Below are 22,818 nucleotides of genomic sequence, written 5' to 3'. Positions count from 1 at the left end.
TGCCTAACTTTATTATATAAAAGAAGCTGTGGAGAAAGTTTAAAGAAACAAAAGTAAAGCTTAAGGAAAGGATTGGAAAGGAAAGGAAAGGGAAAACGACAAAAAATGGGTTTTTAGAAATAACACTCTCTTATTTTATTACTTTGTGATGATGCTTTACGAAAACATATATAACGTATTTAGTATACAGTGGCGGATCCAGAATTTTTTTTACTGGGTTCACTTTTTAGGTGTTTAAGTTTCGGTCAACTCAAACGGTCGAATTTTCGGGTCGGATCGGGCATTATCACTAAAGTCAATATTTTTTCCTATCCCACTATTTATCTCCGTCTCTAAAAACACATGAAGCATAAAAAGATGAATAAATAAGCACTATTTGATGCCGGTTCAACTACAAAAGCATCAAACTGAACAACCGGTTCAACTACCAAAGCTCTAACCGAACCATTTCTTTTGATTATTAGCTAAGAGATTCTCTTAAACGTTTCTGTTCGACTAAGCTTAATTAAATTAATTACCATCTAATTGCTATGTTTAACAATATAGACCTGAAATTGGATTAAACATTCTTGAATTTAAATTCAGAGTTCAAAAATAAACACTTCAAATATGAATATGAAACATTAAAAGGACACACCTTGCTGTTTGAAATGCCCAACACAAGTCACTTTTAATACTAAAAGTCAAAGAACATGAACCCATGATGAGAACCACATAAGATGATAAGAGATTGAAGTTATGGGCTTTTCTTCAAGATTCAACAGAACACACTACTCGGGCTGATGATACACAGATATGCTTTATACATGTATGATTGAAGCAAAATGGTGTAAATTTCAGGCGTTTTTTTTTTCACAGATTCAAAACGAAAAACAAAAAATTGAAAAGGGTTTATTGCAAATTTGTAAACTTTTTTGTCAAATCACACCACAAATACCCCCTTCAAACAAGACTCAGCAAGCAACAGGGGCACACAGATATGTTCATATAAATGTACCAAAATCAATGGGTTTTAAATTAAAGAAAAAAATAAAAGAAGAAATAAAAAAACGGAACAAAAAGAGTATTAATCGTGCCTCAAACAGGATTCAAACCCAGGTTTTTTGGGAAGAATAATGCGGGACATAACCAGTGGAGAACCAAGGTTTTTTTATTTATGGGTTCCTTTTATATTTTACTTATGGGTTCCTTTTCAGTTTGTTATATATATATATATATATATATTTACACTAAAAATTAAAAACCGAATGGGTTCCTGGGAACCTGTTCTTTGTTAATAGGTCCGCCCCTATACATGGTGACGGACTTAGAAATTTTCATAAGGGTCTGGTTTTTTTAGCTCGTTGTATACATTAGAAAATTAAGCTGCTTCACGTTACATTATCAGACATAATTTAAACCCTAATCAAATAAATGGTTTTTTAGCTCGTTGTATACATTAAAAATTAAGTTGCTTCAGGTCAGATTATCAAACATAATTTAAACCCTAAGACCATCCGTAGTGGGGCGATATTTTTAAAAAAAATTGAAAAAAAAAAACGCCAAAACACGCCCTCTCCCCCATTACACCGGGCGTTTTCCGGCGTTATATTTGAGAAAATTGCCTACCGGCGTTTTTAAAAAAAAACGCTGAAGTTGTTAAATTGAATTTGCATGTGGCCAATGGGAGTGGTCCAAGTGTAAAGGGGCTTTTTTTTCTTTTCTCTATAAAAAATAATTCTTTATTGATTGCATGGGCGTTATTGGAATAATGCCCTACTACGCCACTTTTGCAATAATGCCCCATGCTGACTGGACTGCCACGTGTCGAATAATACCCTATGGTGGGGGCATTATTTTGTTTAACCACTACACGTGGTCTAATCAAATAAATTAAAACAAATCAAATATTCAAAGGCAAATAATAAAAGTAATCAACAAAAAGCAATCCCATTAAGAACTTCTAACTTGATTAGAGATTCCATAATAACAAATGAGTAGAAAAGGGTCGTTGACGAGGACAGAGAAGGGCCTGGTTTAGCCTGTAGGCGGGGGCAGGAGGAAGGCATTACCCAATTGCTTTTTTTTTTTTTCTTAAATTTAGATCTAAACTTTAAACAACATATAACAATTTAATAATTTAAATGGCCATAAAGCCTTCTACAATTAAACTTCTGGACAATTAGCATAAACCATTTAATTATTACATCACAACTTATGTGCTTCAATATTCACACTGGATGTTTATATAAATAATTTGTTAAATAAACTAGGGAGAAAGCCCGTGCGATGCACGGCATGCATAATAGCTATTGTTTGTTCGTGGTAAAATGTCTGACACGGCCGGTGCAACTAAACATTTTTAGAAACAAACCTTCCTCTCGAGAAGACAACGGGGTTTTCGCACCCATCACACCACATATCGTTGTCTTCACGCCCCACACCTTTCATGCAATTCCCACCGCCACATGTCAGCCTGAACCACTCTTGGCTATTGTGTATGCGTTTGACTTCAACACGACAGGTGAATTCAGCACATTGCATATATTACCAGCATAACTATAAACTTTAACCATTTGATTCAAAAATGATAACCAATATTGTGCTTATCCAAAATGACATATCCTAAGTGTATATTACATTCTAATGCAAACCTGATTTGACCTTAACCAAAATGACCAACATTTACATATTCTTGGTTCGCCACGAATTACGTACACAATTTATCTACCCAATATTTAAATTACATTTTGTGTTTTCAATAAATATTTATAAACGTGAATTCGGTATTAAAAAAACAGTACTTTTTTTCGGTATTAAAAATGTGAATTCGGTATTAAAAAATATTTATAAATATTTATAACTGTTAAAAAATATTTATAAATATCTATAAATGTGAATTCTATATTAAAAAATAGATTTCAGTATTAAAAAAAAAAAAAAAACATTATTTTTTTTTCAACCGCAATATAGTCCTCCTATGTGATGTGGATACAACCAACAACCGTGTGGGGTCAGCTTGGTCGTCACAAACTATACGAATTTGGATTTGGTTATTGCCTGTCAAACTCGTAAACTGACTGTTAGGTTTTAACATACGAATGTAAGTCCAAATAGCTATTTGATTTAATGTATTAAAAAATAAGCTTGTGCCTTCATATAACAATCAACTCATACATGCATATGAAAAATGTGTGATCATATGTAATAACAATCAACCTGTCAGGAAGTCATTTCTTGATTTATAATAATACCATAAAAGGATGAATGTATATATATATTGAACATATGGTTCTTTTTGAGTCTTAACTAATCAAAAACATCCATATTTATTTAGTGGTAATCTTGCTGTCTAACCCAAAATGTATGATAGAAAATCTAGCACCAAGATCCCACTAAACGCGTTTTTGGTTATTGGGTTACCTTTGTAAATAATCCTTCAAGTATCCTTTTAACACAATTAAATTAATTAACTTAAGATAAAAATAAAAAATATATAAACTCCTTTGGGTAATCATATTATAATTATCCATAATTAAATATTTAGCATATATAGTTAAGTTAATATTAAATTTAAAAGTATATATTTCTTTAACATTATAATTTTATAAAAGAGACGGTCGAGATAACAAATTACGGAGGTTGGAATCGTGTCATGTGTCCTCCCTAATATTATGTGTAGAGATAGAGATATATTGTCCTTTACTCTTCGATTTCGATAAAGATACATAATCTAAAATGAATATTCTATATATACAATCTAGTTTGTAGGGCATACCATGTGATGCTTGTTTCTTCTACCGTGGGTCAAGATGGCTTCTAGTGTGGTCCATTTTTCTGAATACCCAGCAACAAAATCGTTCATTGCCATGGCCACACGTGTAGACAGAGCGGTTATAGGTTGTTGGAGAGAAGACGGGTATGGGCTGCAATATGGACAAAGATTTATAAAGCCATTTAGATGGTCTTTTGGAATGGACAACATTAACTAACACAAAATTAAATGATGATTGTTATGGGAAAATGATAAGTCACTTACTTTTATTAGAGTGAAACCGAGAAGTTAGGGGTTTGCATACAAAGGGACATAACAATTATAGCCACATTAATATAATAAAGTAGAATTAAAAACATCATTAAAGCTGTATTTATGAAGGTACATATGTAGTTAGGGTCTGGAATCAATGTCCTTTAATTGATGTGTGGTTAGAATATAATTTAATGTCATGTTAAATTAGAAACCATACATACTGTAAGGAACATGTATAACAATATATCACTAAGTAACATTAACTATTGAGTATTTTTAAAATATGGTTAAGAACACATAGTAAATTAGGTGACATATACAATTATTATGATTGTCTCTTATGTTATAATTATTAACAGTATTATTATTGTTATTATTGTTATTAGATATCATGGATAAGTCAAAAGGCATAATGTAAACCTATGTGCTATTTGAGTAAATGTTTATCAATGATTCATATGATAGTAAGATGGTGTAACCTAAGCGAAGCCCCTCTATCATGATACTTAAGATGCTTAGATGGTTATGAATAATTCACAAGACGATATATATGATAATATAACCTTTATGTAGACGCATTCTCTCATGTTATTCCTTTTTACTTAAAAATTTTGCAACTATTAAACATTATGATGCATTTTTTAAATAAAAAATATTAGAGTATTATAAAGGTTATGTTCGTACAAAAATCAGGGGGGGGGTTGCTTCTAGTCATACAATAACAAAAAATGATTTTTGACCATTTTGCCCTTACTACTTTCTCATGTTGTAAGACCCAAACGTGCAAAAAACTAATAGAACTGGGACACAAAGCAACTCCACTTTTGGTCAACTCCAACTTGGCCCATCTATAAGTTATTTATTTGGATATACTCAATTTGAGATAAAATATAAATTAAAATCAACCTATGATAATTAAAAGAAAATAAATTCACCTGCGAAGTGTATATGTGGCTCTTATATCTTAGACCGTGGGGTATAGTGGGGCGGGGGTTTGGGGCATGGGTTGACACGTGGACTTCGAGCCCCCTCGTTGGTGAGTGACGTGTTAGGTCGGTATGGCGGGGCATGGCTACCCCGCGTGGGTTGGCCAGCTTTAATAAAATTTAAAAATAAACCCTAAAAACGGTTATTTTTTAAATTTTGACAAAGATTTATAAAGCCATTTAGATGGTCTTTTGGAATGGACAACATTAATTAACACAAAACTAAATGATAATTGTTATGGGAAAATGATAAGTCCCTTACTTTTATTAGAGTGAAACCGAGAAGTTAGGGGTTACATTTTAGGGTGAGAGAAACAGGAAAGGGAGAATTAGAAACGGGTCAAATTTTGTTTATTTCTGGCCCTTGTTAATAGGCAATTACAACTTGAAAGACACAAATGTATTTAAGAGACTCATAATGAAGGTTGTAAAAAAGTTGATATAACTAAATTTTTAAGTATAAGTATATATAGATATTGGCCATGGCTTTTTTGGTTCATGAACTCTGTACGGACTTTTATAGTGGCACCAGAACATGTGTGCCCCTGTTTTCACCCAAGAAGTTAAAAAAATCCAATCTTTAAAAGTGGGTAGCCTTTAGTTTCTTAAAAAATAAATAAATAAATTTTTGAATCTTACCGGGTCTGACTTGAACATAACCCCAACGCTCTGATCCATCTTGGGTGCATGTAGCCATGGCTAATCTTCCATGAAAATGTGGAAGAACAATGCATGTTATGGTAGTAATGAATAAAATTGCAAAACTGAAATTTCTCATTTTGCAAGAAAGATGAAAAGTTTAGATTAATATGAGAAGACAATTGAAGGTATTTATATGCATGGGAAAGGGAATTATTGATCAAGGATGGGCAATTACAACTTGAAAGACACAAATATATTTAAAAGGCTCATAATGAAGGTTGTAAAAAAGTTGATATAACTAAATTTTTAAATATATATAGATTTACAATGTAAATGTATAAATTTCTAATTTTGATTTTCTTAGGGGTCATCAAAATATTATGGGGGTTTGATGTCAAAATTCCATACGGCCAATCAAGAATTTATCACATATATAGTATTAAGAACGTGGGGTATGGTGGGGCTTGGGTTGAGCTTGGGTTGGGGCATTTGTTGACACGTGGAATGGGAGCCCCCCCACCGCCTAGTGACGTGTCCGCGGGGTATGGCGGGGCGTGGGTTGGGTTTGGGTTGGGTGCACCGCGTGGCAGATTGTTAAAAAAATACAAAAAATTTATAAAATTCACACAACATTTATAAAAAAACCTACAACTTTATTAAAATTTTAAAAATTACATAATCCTAAAAATTACATAATTTCTAAAAATTACAAACCTAGAAGTTAGATAAATTTCAAAAAGGGCGACCTTGTCGAACGCCTTTCGCTCTTTGCCTCGAAACTCTATGTTTACCACCGCCACCCGGTCCTCGTGGCTTAACTCGCCGCTCGGAACGGCTTCGTAGTAAGCCTTGAAACGATCGAGCTTGGGTCATAGCTCGCGCCATTTGTGTTGGCACGCGTTGAGGTTGTGGCGGTCGTTACCGACGTTATGTCGGTAGGTGGCGAATGCTTCCTCGTGAGTCCAAGATGCCATGTTCTTCGTGGGATGGAGGGGACTAGTGGGTTAGCGGGTTTGAGAGAAGTGGGTAGCCGGTGGGGTTGGGTTCGTGGGATGGGGGGACCAGTGGGTTGGGGGTTACATTTTATAGGGGTTGTTGGGAGGCCCGGGTGGCGGTTTGGTTTTCCCCCAAACCGTTTGAATTTAAAATTCAAAATTTGAAAAGTTCGCTATGACATGGCGGGGTGAGCGAATGGGAGGCAGCCAGCTAGCATGTCCATACCGCCCTACGCCTGGCTTGAAACCCAAGCCCTAAGGGCCACGCCCCAACCCAAGCCCACCCGAGGTGGTGGCTTAGGCGTTTTACCCCAACCCACGCCCCAACTCAAACCCCATACCCCATAGTCTAAGAAAAACTTCATAGGGGTGGGTGACCCACTTGAGCACGAAGAAAAAAACAAATTCAAACCAATTATTTTAAAACAAATCTTATTGTAGTTAAAATAAAACATCATAAAAAGAATTTACAAAATCAAATAATTTATTTTTTCTTTTAAAATCACTCCTATTAAATTTTTACATATGTGTAAATATAATAAATTTATACATGTATAAATGGCAAACTTGCACATGTCTAAATTTTCTTTATTTATGAATTTATGGAAATTTGTCTTTCAAAAAAAAAAAAAACGAATTCACGGAAATTTAAACGTGTAAATTAAATTTCTAACATTGTATTTGAATAATAATGATAAGTGTAAAAATGGAATTTGGATTGTTTTTCACCAAGTTCTCGCGGTTTTATCATTCGTTCTCACGTTTCTCACAATATTTAGCTTTCTCATTTAAAATTTTCCTATATATATAGGGGATAGTTATCTTGAGAACGCTAAATATTGCCAGAACTGTGAAAACGAATGAAAAAACCAATAAAAACAATTTTTTTAAACAAACCTCATTGTAATTAAGATTACAACATTAAAAAAAATTTACAACATCAAATAACTTATTTCTTCTCTCAAAATTACTCTTATTAGATTTTTTACAAATTTGTAAATATAACAAATTTACACATGTGTAAATGAAAAACTTACACATGTATAAGTTTTCTTTATTTACGAATTCATATAAATTTAAAACGTGCAAATTAAATTTCTTACATTGTATTCGAATAATAATGATAACTGTAAAAAAAAAAATTGAATTTGAATTCTTTTTGACCAAGTTCTCATGTTTTTTCATTCGTTCTCACGGTTCTCACAATATTTAGCGTTCTGATTTAAACCTTCCCCTATATATAGGATGAGGATCCGTTAGAACCACCCTTTATTACGAGAACCAGTTTGAACACAACCAAAAACACCTAAAAGAAAAAGAGAAAAGTGCCCGGATAGTCCCTATGGTTTGCCCTTTTTTCACCTTTAGTCCCTAACTTTCTAAAATTATAGCTATAGTCCCCAACTTTTGCAATTTTGTTCTCGGATAGTCCGTAGCGTTGATGGGGTTAATTTACTTAGTTAAGTGGGTATGAAATTACTAAAATGCCCTGAATAATAAATAAATAACCTAAGCCTTTTACCCACCTACCCACCCCTCTCCTCTTTTCTTCTATCTTTCTAATTGTGCTTTACACAACCAAACCACCATCACCACCTTCACACCACCACCCCCAAATCCCAACCGCGAAGGCAAGACAATTCTATACTCCTCATAATTTGAGTTTTATACAATCATCAATTACATCACCTCCTCTTTCACTTGTTTTTCCCCCATTCAACCCCAACCCAAAATGGAAACACAAAACTACACCACCATCAAAATCACTCAACAAAACCCAAACACCCCAGTCTTCACCCTCTCCCTCAACCGCCCACACCACAGCAACACACTCTCCCTCCAATTCTTCACCGAATTCCCCAACGCCATATCATCCCTCGACCAAAACCCTAACGTCGCCGTCATCCTTTTATCCGACACCGGCAACCACTTCTGTTCCTGCATCGACTGATGTGCGTTAGGTGTAATATAATTTAGGTATGTATTTTAAGCCCTTTTTACACTTTTTAGCCAAGTTTAAAATTTATAAAACACGATATTTACTAACACTAAACACACATATGGGCAAGTGCACCCATCGTGGACGTAGTATAGTGTTGGTAAGATACCGAGGTCGTCCAAGGACACAAGAGTTTTTAGTACCGGTTTATCCTCAACGTCTAATCAAATCAAAATGTTAGAAAAAGGTTTTTAAACTAAGAAAATAAAACTAACTAAAATGCTGAAAAATAAAATAAAATAAAAATAAAAACAGATAGACAAGATGAATCACTTGGATCCGTCTCGTGTGTAGTGTAACCTTTGATTATTTTCGTACTTTGCACTTGTTTAAGAGATTATCTTAGTTATTGTAGTAGGCCCCTCTTTTGAAGGCGACGTTACCCTCAACCCAGTAGTTTGAGTCAGCAAGGATACAATGCTAAAGGGTCGAATTATTGAAAGATAATTAATTAAGTTATTAATGCATAATGTGGTAGGCCCCTCTTTTGAAGGCGACGTTACCCTCAGCTAAGTAGTCTGAGTCAGCAGGGATACAGTCCTAAGTAGCTGGGTTAAAGTTTTAATAGTAGCTTAACTTATGAGGGGATCAAAGAGTTTGGACCTCCGCCATCCAATACCTTGTGAGCATTGAAGGAGGTCCTACTAAATTTGACCCAGGTCCTTTGCAGGATCTATACACTGAACAATGGCAAGACTCTTACCAAACTGTTCCCTTAACCCCCGACCAGGTAGCCAACATACCTCCATATAGACCGTGGAGATATGAATGGTGAAAATCTTTTATTTTATATAGACAGTAAAATAATGCCAAGACACCATGGACAAACGATAAGGAAGAATCACCTTCAACATAAGAAACTAGTAATTAAAGTCATTAGTACAAAACCAATTAAAAAGTGCAAAAGATTAAAAATAAAAAGTATTACACTAAACACTTGTCTTCACCAAGTGATGTAAGAGACTTAGGCAAACATGGCCTTTGATTGTCAAGAACTCTTACGATCAATCTTGGATCCCGAGACGACTCACACACTCTATGATGGAGAATGGATGATGGTGGTGGATGATGGTGTTGTGATGGTGGTGGGTGGTGGGTGGTGGGTGAAGTGTGAGAGAGGTGGTGTACCAAGGGATGAGTTGCAAGAGCTCCAAACACTCCTATTTATAGGCTGAACAGAAGCTCGGGCACGGCCCCGTGCCCGCTGGGCACGGCCCCCGTGTCCATCTGACTCTCTCTTCATTAATTGTAATTCGCAATTACAATAAATGCGCCTGCAGGAAGTTGACCACGCCCCCGTGTCCGCTGGGCACGGCCCCGTGGTGGGCAGTAGAAGCTTCTATGGGTTTGTCTTTTCTGCTGGCACTTGGGCACGGCTCCGTGCTCACTGAGCACGGGGCGTGTTCAGTCTTCTTTCTTCTTTGTTTTGCTTGGGAAGATGCTGTCGGGGGTCGGGCATATCACTTTTGTTCCTTTTCTTGTATTTATGTTAGATTTTGCTGTCTTTTTGCTTCTTTTGTTATTTTGAGCTCATTTAATCCTGAAAATACAAAAGGAAGACAAAAGCATACTTTTTCCAACATTAGTACTAAAAAAGGGTTAGTTTTAAGCCACAATTGATGTAATTTATATGTTGCATTTTGTGCACATCAAATACCCCCACACTTGAATCTTTGCTTGTCCTCAAGCAAAACTCTTTATAATGTGGCTTTATTCACTCCCAAATGGAATGGGTAGAAGAGAAGGTTTTTGGGCTTGTCATAGAGTGTCGGGATTTCCAAGATTATTTAGGTGTTATTTTTATTTATTTACAATCCTATTCGTCATGATTTATTAAAAACGTTTCATAAGATAAATTATTTATTAGGGCATAACATACCTTTTTAAAATTCCATTTATATACAAGTTCACATACCTCACGGGGAATCACTCAACACTCGGCCGAAGGTGTATTTTTAGTGAATCACTCGAGAGCGGCATGGAACTTACTTCTACCATAAGCTTTCCAAGCAATCAATCCTCCTCCTTTTTAACTATATACCTTTGTAAATATCAAAAGGACTTTTTGGGTGAAGGTATAGGTTTGGGCTAAAGGTGGGTGGTTGGGTTAGTGGTTAGTAAAAGGGCGAAAAGCGCAACAAATGTTGGTTTTTTTAAAGACTTTTTATTTTTCACATTTTTATTTTATTTTGATGAACCAATTTTTCTTCAAACAAAGTTATTTTTGATGAACTTGTTTGTTTGTTTGGTTTCATCAATATATATATATATATATATATATATATATATATATATATATATATATATATATATATATATATATATATTAACATAAGTCATAAGAAAACCGAACGTCGTTACTAAAAAAAAGGGTTAAAAATAAAAAGGTTTAGGTAGGTAAAAAGGGTGATTATTTTGGGTTAAGAAATGAAAAGGTTTAGGCTCAAAGGGGTTAACTAGGGGGAGTTTGGGTAGGCGGTAAAAAAATGAAAAATAATGGTGTAGAATGAAAAATGGATTAGTCCTAATGCCTCCATCATTTACTTACTCGGGTTTAAGTTGTAAGGACCGGGAATGTATTGTTGTGGCAAGTTCTAGAGTCGTACGAACCAAGCGACTATTCACACAAGAAACGAAAAATGAGCATTTAGTGTAAAGATATATATTTGTATGCTCGATAAAGGCTCAAAACTCACTTTTGTGGGAAAGGTTTTTTATGTGATCAAGTATATATAATCAAATTTTAACTAAGTTTGTCCTGCCTTTTCGTAATTTTCTTATGTTGGTTCTTTTTATTACGACGCTATCGGTTGTAAATTTAAAAAATATAACCTTGTTAGAACTTGAATTTCCAACTTAAACTTAGACAAGTAAAAAAATGATTAGCGGTTCCAATAGAGTTTTGTGTAAGGCTTGTTATTAGGACTTGCAAAATTCAAGGTTTTAGCATCCCCCCACACTTAAATTACACATTGTCCTCAATGTGTCCCAAAAATAAGTTTTTAGGTTGATTGAATGTGTAAAATGGTGTTAAAAGCAAAATTTTATGTTACTGGCATCCTAGACAAGGCCTCGTGGGGACCGGGCACGGCCCCATGTTCAGGTGCCAGCGACAAAAATTAAAGAAAAAAAAACAGAAGCCTGGATACGGGGGCGTGTTCAGCGAACACGGCCCGTGTCCAGTTACCTGAACTGGGCAATTCTCTGCAGAGTGTGCAGCACTGGGCCGTGTTGGGCGGACACGGCCCGTGCTGAGCTTACTGTAATGAAGAAACTGTTGTCGGATGGCCCTGTTTTTGTGCATGGGGCTATGTTTCTCGTTTCCCTTGTTATCCTTGACCATCCCGAATGTGTTATATTCCTGCAAATTAAAATTAAACTAAAAGATTAAACTAAACTAAGGATAGTTCCGCGGAATGCCTCCGTGGTGCGCCACATTTATAAGGGTCCTTGGCTAGACCCAAAGTGAGGTTATATGTTTTCCGAGCGGGATGTTTTGCATCCCATGTTGCACCGTCAGAGAGCATCATCCAAACTCGAATCAATAACCTTCATGTAATTGATCGGGTCATCGTCCTCTATTCTCTTCCCAACCCCGAACTTCACTTCCTTATCCCCATATTTTAAAGTGAGTGTTCCCTCATTCATGTCTACCACTGCTTGTGCGGTGGCTAGAAATGGCCTCTCTAGTATGAGGGGGACTTCGGTGTCTTCTTCCATATCTAGTATGACAAAGTCGTGCGGGTAGACGAAATTGTCGACTTTGACCAATAGATTTTCAGCGACACCTTGCGGGTATTTGACGGATCTATCGGCAAGTTGTATACTCATCTTGATAGGGCTCGTTTTTCCTAGGCCGAGTCGTTTGAACATTGATGCGGGCATAAGGTTAATGCTAGCCCCAAGGTCGGCTAGTGCATTACGAATGGGGGATTCCCCGATCGAGCAAGGAATTGTGAAGTTTCCGGGATCAATCTTCTTTTGGGGAAGTTTGTTGAGTACGAGGGCGGAGCATTCTTCGCCTAGGTTAACTAATTGCGATGATTCAATTTTCCTTTTATGAGTGAGGAAGTCCCTCATGAATTTTGAGTATTTAGGCATTTGAGTTAGGACTTCTATGAAAGGAATATTAACATGCAATTGTTTTAGTAGACTTTCGAATTTTGCGAATTGCTCATTGGTTTTTTGACGAATTAACCTACCGGGGTACGGAACCGGAGGAGCCTTGGTGGGCTCTTGAAATAGAGGAGAAGCCTTATCTTGTTGGGGCGATGTTGTGCTTTCCTCAGTTGGTGGCAGCGGAGCTTCCACGGGACCCACGGTACGGTTTCTTAATGTTATGAGATGAACTTGAGCTTTTGGGTTTGTTTCAGTATTACTTGGTAACGCGCCTTGTGGCCTCTCGGAGAAATTTTGAGCTAGTTGACTTATTTGTTTTTCAATGTTTTGTATACTAGCTTGTTGATTTCTAAAATTTGATTCCAATTGTTGAAACCGATCCGAGTTTTTCTTTTCAGTGTCGGAGATGAGGCGAGATATAGTATCTTCAAGCCTTTCTCGTCCACCTTGTTGTTGAGGGAAATTTTGTGACTCATTTCTTGGTTGTTGAAAGTTTGTTCGTTGATTTAGACTTTGTTAGTTACTACTATTGGCGGGTTCTCTCCAACCAAGGTTAGGGTGGTTACGCCATCCTTGGTTGTAGGTACCCGTTGGGGGACCCGACGGCCTTGGTCTATTATCAATGTAGTTTACCGACTCTGTTTGATCATCTGTTTCTTTCATACAACTCCAATTTTCATGTGGCCCACCACACCCTTCGCAAGCCATTACCGAGACCGTTTTTGTCATTTCTAGCTTTTTAATTTTTGAAGAAAGGGCCTCGATTGGGCTTGTAATGAAGTGCTTTCATCAACCTTATGGGCACCCAGGGCAATAGATTTATTGCCTCGGGGAGTGTGCCACTGAAAATTGGTTTGAGCAATTTCCTCGATTTGATTGTATATTTCATGTGGGCAGCGATTACATAAAAGTCCCCCGGAGATAGAGTCAAGTGTTTGTCTCGTGTGTGGCAACAACCCATTATAGAAAGTGGACACTTGTTGCCATACCGCAAGACCGTGATGGGGACACTTGCACAATAGCTCCTTGAACCTTTCCCAAGATTCATATAAGGATTCCCCATCCTCTTGTGAATATGTATTAATTTCAGTCATTAATTTAGCCGTTTTAGCGGGAGGGAAATACTTATATAGAAATTTTTGGGCTAGTTCATCCCAGGTGTTTACCGAACCAACTGGGAGGGCGTTGAGCCATGCTTTTGCTCGGTCTTTTAATGAAAATGGAAACATTCGGAGGCAGATGGCGTCATTTGATGCTCCATTGATCCGAAAGGTATCACATATTTCTAAGAAATTAGTAATATGTAGATGGGGATCCTCGTCCGCAAGCCCATGAAAGGTTGCGGAGTTTTGAAGCATTTGTATCAAATGTGGCCGAAGTTCGAAGTTGTTGGCTTCGACATTCGGTGCATTGATAGCGGCGCCGAGATTATCTACGGTGGGTCGTAGGTAATCCATGAGGGTACGTTGGTCCGCCATTGGAAGTGGGTCCCCCGAAACCTTCTCTTGGTTTTTAGCTTTAAGTCTTTTTCTGAGAAAGCGTTCGGGTTCTTCTAGAGGTTCTTTTACGTCTTTATTGGAACTGGAGCTCATACACTACATACAGGGCGACATCTGGTTCCAAATCCTGCAATAAAAACAGAAAAGAATGTTGGTCAGAAAATTCACCACGGCCCTGTGCTCACTGAACACGGCCCGTGGTCGGAGATACAACAATTGTTTTCCGGATCCCTGTTACTGGAAAGTTGGACACGGCCCCGTGTTGCACCGACACGGCCCCGTGCTCAGCCCTCTGTAACTCGGAAAAAAAAACTGCCAGTGATACTGCTGGGCTCGGTCCGTGTCCGACCAGGCACGGCCCGTGCTTAGCTCTGCAGAAGCTGAAAAATTAAGAAAATCCTAAAAAAAAGAGAATAGAAAAAATGATTAGGCCGTTGATTCCTAACTTTCTTAAAATTCTTGTGTCCCTGGCAACGGCGCCAAAAACTTGATGTGCGTTAGGTGTAATATAATTTAGGTATGTATTTTAAGCCCTTTTTACACTTTTTTGCCAAGTTTTAAATTTATAAAACACGATATTTACTAACACTAAACACACATATGGGCAAGTGCACCCATCGTGGACGTAGTATAGTGTTGGTAAGATACCATGGTCGTCCAAGGACACAAGAGCTTTTAGTACCAGTTTATCCTCAACGTCTAACCAAATCAAAATGTTAGAAAAAAGGTTTTTAAACTAAGAAAATAAAAGTAACTAAAATACTGAAAAATAAAATAAAAATAAAAACAGATAGACAAGATGAATCACTTGGATCCGACTCGTGTGTAATGTAACCTTTGATTATTTTCGCACTTTTGCACTTGTTTAAGAGATTATCTTAGTTATTGTAGTAGGCCCCTCTTTTGAAGGCGACGTTACCCTCAACCCAGTAGTTTGAGTCAGCAAGGATACAATCCTAAAGGGTCGGATTATTGAAAGATAATTAATTAAGTTATTAATGCATAATGTGGTAGGCCACTCTTTTGAAGGCGACGTTACCCTCAGCTAAGTAGTCTGAGTCAGCAGGGATACAGTCCTAAGTAGCTGGGTTAAAGTTTTAATAGTGGTTTAACTTATAAGGGGATCAAAGAGTTTGGACCCCCGCCATCCAATACCTTGTGAGCACTGAAGGAGGTCCTACTAAATTTGACCCAGGTCCTTTGCAGGATCTATACACTGAACAATGGCAAGACTCTTACCAAACCGTTCCCTTAACCCCCGACTAGGTAGCCAACATACCTCCATATAGACCGTGGAGATATGAATGGTGAAAATCTTTTATTTTATATAGACAGTAAAATAATGCCAAGACACCACGGACAAACGATAAGGAAGAATCACCTTCAACATAAGAAACTAGTAATTAAAGTCATTAATACCAAACCAATTAAAAAGTGCAAAAGATTAAAAATAAAAAGTATTACACTAAACACTTGTCTTCACCAAGTGATGTAAGAGACTTAGGCAAACATGGCCTTTGATTGTCAAGAACTCTTACGATTAATCTTGGATCCCGAGACGACTCACACACTCTATGATGGACAATGGATGATGGTGGTGGATGATGGTGCTGTGATGGTGGTGGGTGGTGGGTGAAGTGTGAGAGAGGTGGTGTGCCAAGGGATGAGTTGCAAGAGCTCCAAACACTCCTATTTATAGGCTGAACAGAAGCTCGGGCATGGCCCCGTGCCCGCTGGGCACGACCCCGTGTCCATCTGACTCTCTCTTCATTAATTGTAATTCGCAATTACAATAAATGCGCCTGCAGGAAGTTGACCACGCCCCCGTGTCCGCTGGGCATGGCCCCGTGGTGGGCAGTAGAAGCTTCTATGGGTTTGTCTTTTCTGCTGGCACTTGGGCACGGCCCCGTGCTCACTGAGCACGGGGCATGTTCAGTCTTCTGTCTTCTTTGTTTTGCTTGGGAAGATGTTGTCGGGGGGTCGGGCATATCACTTTTGTTCCTTTTCTTGTATTTATATTAGCTTTTGCTGTCTTTTTGCTTCTTTTGTTATTTTGAGCTCATTTAATCCTGAAAATACAAAAGGAAGACAAAAGCATACTTTTTCCAACATTAGTACTAAAAAAGGGTTAGTTTTAAGCCACAATTGATGTAATTTATATGTTGCATTTTGTGCACATCATCGACCTCACCTTATCCTCCCTCACCGCCGACGTCCAATCCTCCTCCGACCGCGACCGCTCAAGCACATGTAGGATGCCATTACGAGTATTGAAAAGTGCCGGAAACCGGTGATCGCGTGTGTACACGGTGCGAGTATTGGTGGAGGAGTTGATATTGTAAGCGCGTGTGATATGAGGTATTGTACTACGTATGCGTTTTTTCTGTTAAGGAAGTGGATTTAGCGATTACGGCGAATCTTGGATCGTTGCAAAGGTTGCCCGGGATTGTGGGGTTTGCGAATGCTATGGAGCTGGCTTTGACTGCTAGGCGGTTTTCGGGTTTTGAAGCAAAGGAGTTGGGGCTCGTTTCGAAGGTCTTTGGGTTGGGGGTGATAGTCGGTTGGTTCTGGTGGCGATGGTCGGATTGCCGAAAAAAAACGTGAAGGAAGGTTGAGAGAGAAAGGAAAGAGTGGTTGTTGCAGAGATAGTGGTTGTGGGTGGTCGGATTATGGTTTTGGTGGTGGTGGCCGGTTGGTGGTTGTGGTAGAGAAGATGGGATGATGGAGTTGTAGGGAGAGAAGATGCGATGATGGGATGATAAATCTATTTAGTATGGGTATTTTTGTCATTTCACAACCTCTTAACTGAGAAAAGTAACTGATGTTAGCCCTAGGGACTATCCGGGAACAAAATTGCAAAAGTTGGGGACTATAGCTATACTTTTAGAAAGTTAGGGACTACAGGTGAAAAAAGGGCAAACCACAGGGACTATCCGAGCATTTTTATATAAAAAATAGAAAATACACACAAAAAAAAAAGTTATCGACGAAATTTAGCAAATTTTAATAAAAAACATTTTAAGAATTTAGTTGTGGGGTTTACATTTATGATTTAGTTTTCAGAATTGAACTTGAGTGGGGTAGGTGTGGGGTTTAGGGTTTTGGGTGTGGGGGTGAGGGTTAGGTTTTAAAAGAAGGCGGATCGGTTGAAAGCGACTATAAGTTTAAACTTCATGCATATAAACACAAACACACACACACACACACACACATATATATATATATATATATATATATATATATATATATATATATATATATATATATATATATATATATATATATATATATATAGGGTGGGGTTCTAGAGTGAACACTAGTGTATTTGCGAACTGAGTGAACAAATCCTGGCCATTGATCTACACACGTGTATGGCTAGGATCTCATTATCAAATCGTAAAATACACTAGTGTATTTCAACATCAAATCTTGGCCACTGATCTACACACGTATATGGCCAGGATTAGTTCACTCAGTTCGCAAGCTACACTAGTGTTCACTCTTGAACCTAATCCTATATATATATATATAGGCTAATTATAAGGAGAAACCCCACTCCAGTTGAGTAAACCCTGGAAACCCACATGTGTGGCTAGAATTCAGCCACGTCACATATGCACAAAGATGAACTAAAGGGTATATACGTCATTTTACCTATTGTCAGAAAATGTAAGCAGATTTGTAATGACAACTTTGTACCTTTTCTCTCTCTATAATTTATACAAAAAAAAAAAAAAAACTCACCAAATCTCACTATATCTCTCCTCATTCATCTATCCTCTCCACCATGCTTTTCCCTATCTCTCTCTTGTTCTAATAGATATAAAACAAGATCACAAATGAAATCAAGAAACTGATGAGCATCATATCCATGTAAACGCCATCTAGATCTAGATCTGGACCGTCATGTAGATCTGGATCCACCATGTTTCTCTACCTCATTCCATGTAAACACTTCTCTACCCTCACACTTCTCTACCTCATTCCAGATCTAAGATCTGAAACAAAAAAAATTCTTTTTCTTATCAAAATCCTTCATAATCAACCACCAAAACTCCAGATGCTCCGAACAAAAAGATGCTCCGAATAAAAAAAGATGCTCCAGATGTTCCGGTTGAAGATGCTCCAGATGCTCCGGTTGAAGATGCTCCGGGAAGATGCTACCAGATCCGAAAGATGCTCCAGATCCGGTTGAAGATGTTCGATGTTGAAGATGATGTTTCAGATGACGGTTTGATTTTGAAGATGATCCAAAAGATGTTTGATGTTGAACATGATGTTCCAGATCCATAAGTATGTTTGTGTTTTTGTAGATCTTCATTTTTTGTGTTTTGTTAATCTTCACTTTTTTTGTAATTTTCAGATTTTGCAATCTTTTTTGTGTTCCAGATCTAAAAGGTCATCCAGATTTGCAATTTTCAGATTTGCAATTTTTTGTGTTTTGTAGATCTTTATTTTTTTGTGTTTTGAAGATTTGAAACTTTTTTGTTATTTTCTTGTTTAAGAAGATTAATGTTATTAAGTTCTTGTTTTCTGAATATGTTGTTTTTTTATTACTGATTTTATGGTTGAATCTAAAAAATTATTATTGTTGGATGTAACAATTCTTTGCATCTTAGTTACGAAAGTGCATTATTAAACTTTTTTAGATTTTTGTAAAAATAAAGTGTGTTGTTATATTTTTTTTTTTCCAGATTGTTGTTCTTTGGTTATGTTACACTTTTTTTGTGTAACATGTTTATGTAACCCAACATAGATGGGTTTTAGTAATGTAAAAATTCTAATATGTTTTGTTAGTTATATATTTAAAAATTCTAAAAAAAACATAAATAGATGATATATGTAACACCTTTTTTTGCTTTTTATTATTGATTTTATCAATTTTTTTGTGTAAAATTTGTTTCAGATTTGGGTCATAATAATGTAGTAGAAAATAAATTGTTCTTTGGTTATGTTACACTTTTTTTACGTAACATCTTTATGTAACCCAACATAACTGGGTTTTAGTAATGTAACAGTTCTAATGTGTTTTTGATTGTTAGATGAAACAAATGTGCTAGTTGACAAAAGTCATGGGGATTCGTGTGAGTGTAAAAACTGGGTGATAATAATGTAACAAAAAAGAATTTGTTCTTTGGTTATGTTACACTTTTTTTGTGTAACATCTCTACGTAACAACATAGCTGGGTTTTAATGATTCTTGTGAGTGTAACAATTGGGTGATAATAATGTAACAAAAAATAAATTGTTCTTTGGTTATGTTACACTTTTTTGTGTAACACCTCTATGTAACAACATATCTGGGTTTTAGTAATGTAACAATTCTAATATGTTTTGTCAGTTACAAATTTAAAAATTCTAAAAAAACATAAATAGATGATATTTGTAACATATTTTTTTTTGTAGTGTACGTATACAAAAGTAAACAAAAAAGAACAAAATTATAGAGAGAGAGAGGAGAGAGAAAAGTACACAGATTTACACTTTTGTCAGGAGAGAGAGGAAAGTTGACAGATGTTACACTTTCTGCCAGGAGAGAGAAATTGTAAAATTTACAAATATACCCTTCTTGTACCTCTCATTAATATTATATTAAAAGGTAAAAAGGGGGTAAGACCAAAATGATCTTATCCATCAATCGGATTAATCAATGGCTATTATTGGGTTTCTAGGGTTTATTCAACTCAAAGGGGTTTTCAATTTATCCTTCCCCTATATATATATAAGGTCAGGTTAACGTACAAATGCCCTTATCGTACATTACGTACACTACAATCTCAGCCGTCCGATCATCTTCCCGCATTGAATTCGCATGTTGTTTTCTTGTAACAATTTCGCATGTTGGTTTTTTAATATGCGATTTCATCAAAATTACCACATGCGAAATTGTTATAAAAAAACAACATGCTATTTCATCAAAATTATCACATGCGAAATTGGTACAAAAAAACAACATGCGAATTCATAAAAAATTATCACATGCGAAATTGTTATAAAAAAACAACATACGATTTTAAAATGCGGGAAGATGATCTGACGGCTGAGATTCAAGCGTACGTAATGTACGATAAGCAATATTGTACAGTACTCTTTACCTATATATATATATATATATATATATATATATATATATATATATATATATAGTGGAGGGTTTAAATGAGAAGAATTTTTTTATAAGAATAAAAAAAAGAAATTTCAACCAATAAGAATTCTTCATTTTACTTCATTTACATTTTGTATTTAATATATTAGTATAAGGGTATATTAGTAAACTTAGATAAATCATTTATTGGTACTCTTCCTTTTTAATAGCTAACTACATTAAATTTATAACTTATTTTCGATAAATATATTATTTCAAAGAAGAAAAAAATTAATTTAAAGTGTATGATAGATTACTAGGCATGTAAGATGAATTATGAGTTACGTAGGATAAATTTCAATATGTGTAGGACAAATTTCAAAACGTGTAGGATAATTTTTTGTGTGTGTAGGCAAAAAATTTAGTGTGGAGGATAATAGTCTTTATGGCTAATTAATTACTCAAAGATAATAATAAATGAGATGAGAGAAAAACTATTTAATGTTATACAACTATATCCTTTATTCTTTTTCTTCTCAATTTAATTTTATTCTCATATGAACCTCCCCTAATATATATATATATATATATATATATATATATATATATATATATATATATTGAGATTGTTATATTATAATTCAAATAATATAAGTTTTTGGTCATATTTGACGCTAGGTTATACCTAATAAATAAGTAACTATTTGCGCTATATCTCACAAGGGGAATTGACCTGTAATTATCCTACCTTGACCTTATTGGCCATTAATAATCCCACATCAGAATATTCCCCCCACTAGTGGCACGTTTCACCTATTTTTCCTACAATGGTCCCCCGTTAAAAAACTTAACGGAGTTAAGCTTTTTTCCTAATTGCAAACAGATTTTTTAGGGCTTTTAATCAGAACGATGATACGAGTCCATTGATGTAAAACTTACTTCGAAATGGTGCTCCAAGTGACTTGATTTTGGTTAATTGGAAATTTAGAAACCCGAATTGAAACACCATTTTCATCGTTTGGAGCACCGTTTCGAGGCAAGTTTTACACCAATGGACTCGTATCGTCGTTCTAATCAAAAGCCCTAAAAAATCTGTTTGTAATTTGGAAAAAAAGCTTAACTCCGTCAAGTTATTTTAACGGGGGACCATTGGAGGAAAAATAGGTGAAAGGTGGGACTGGTGGGGAGATATTTTGAGGTGGGATTATTAATGACCAATAAGATCTAGGTGGGATTATTACATGCCAATTTCCCTATCTCACAATTATGTTAACACAAGATTCTCGTAAAAAATGAAAATTTCCCGCTTATTTTTATATGAGACCAAATTATACCTAATAAAAAGGGGAGTTGATTCCGGTACAAACCATATTTATCCCACAAACCGTAAGACAGATCATAGCACTTAAAAAAAGTTAAATTATCACATACCAAAACAATACATACATAAAAGTATCACTTTTGAATTATATTGGCACACGAAAATTAATCAAGATAATTTATTTTAGCACGTATTTGAATAATATCAGTACTTTTCTTAATCTGCACATTGAAAACAAAAGGAAGATTCAAATAAAAAATTAATTGCTTGTTAGCATATTTATAGCGAATTGAATATAATTGATATTATTAAGGATATCATTTTATTATTTCTTTATAATTGATTGGATGACACGTGACACTTTTTAAATGGTTTTTACAGTTTGTATACAAATGTGGTTTGTATTTGATCCTACTCCAATAAAAAGGTAGCTGGTTAAAATTTTTTCCCACTTATCGTTTTATCAACAATTTATTATTTTATTTGTTAATATTTACTTGATAAATATTTCATTTATTTAAAATTTCATTTAAAAAACCTATTTCCTTTATTCTTTCCATTATTAATAATTATTAAATATTACATTGATCAAACAAGTGTAATACGTGGATTTCTTAACCTTATAACTTCGGATGCAGATGGGTTTTTTGTAATTTTAATAAATTTACGATTTGACAGATAATTACTCAACAACAAAATTGTATTAGGCTGGAGGGTGTGGGGCGCCACCCTTCGCCACCTGGCCGCCTATAGCGCCCCTCTCCAAATTCGACCACACCCCCGGCGTCATAGCCGGGGCGCCATTGATGCTCCGCCACCGCTATGGCGAGCGGCAACGCACAGGGACCGAGACAAATTGAATGTTTTGGACCATTGAAATGGACAAAAATTAAAAAAAAATACTTTTTATTTTATTTATAAAATCACACTATAAATATCAACTTCTACCTCTTTTTAAATCATTCCTTTCACTCTCTACCTCCATTTTTATACAACTCTCTACATTTTTTTAAAAACTTCCAACAATGTTTCCTAACAACCCAAACAACCCATGGGATCCGACCAATCCGTATTGGCAAACTTTGCAAAACAACGAGCAAGAGGACCGCTATCGCCGAGACCCGCGTACGGGGGAGCTTGGATATTATCCAATGCCACCAACT

The 22,818-nt window shown here is 35.9% G+C and overlaps 1 non-coding gene across 1 annotated transcript; it reads left to right on the top strand.

Annotated features, from left to right (window-relative positions):
* Positions 1 to 13,743: 13,743 nt before the first annotated feature.
* Positions 13,744 to 13,850, top strand: LOC118484417. The gene has a single exon (XR_004873528.1). It is a non-coding gene; the product is annotated as a small nucleolar RNA R71 (small nucleolar RNA).
* Positions 13,851 to 22,818: the final 8,968 nt, after the last annotated feature.

The sequence above is a fragment of the Helianthus annuus genome, chromosome 11, assembly GCF_002127325.2.
Source record: "Helianthus annuus cultivar XRQ/B chromosome 11, HanXRQr2.0-SUNRISE, whole genome shotgun sequence".
NCBI classification, from domain to species: Eukaryota; Viridiplantae; Streptophyta; class Magnoliopsida; order Asterales; family Asteraceae; genus Helianthus; species Helianthus annuus.
This window is presented reverse-complemented; position numbering and strand designations above follow the sequence as displayed.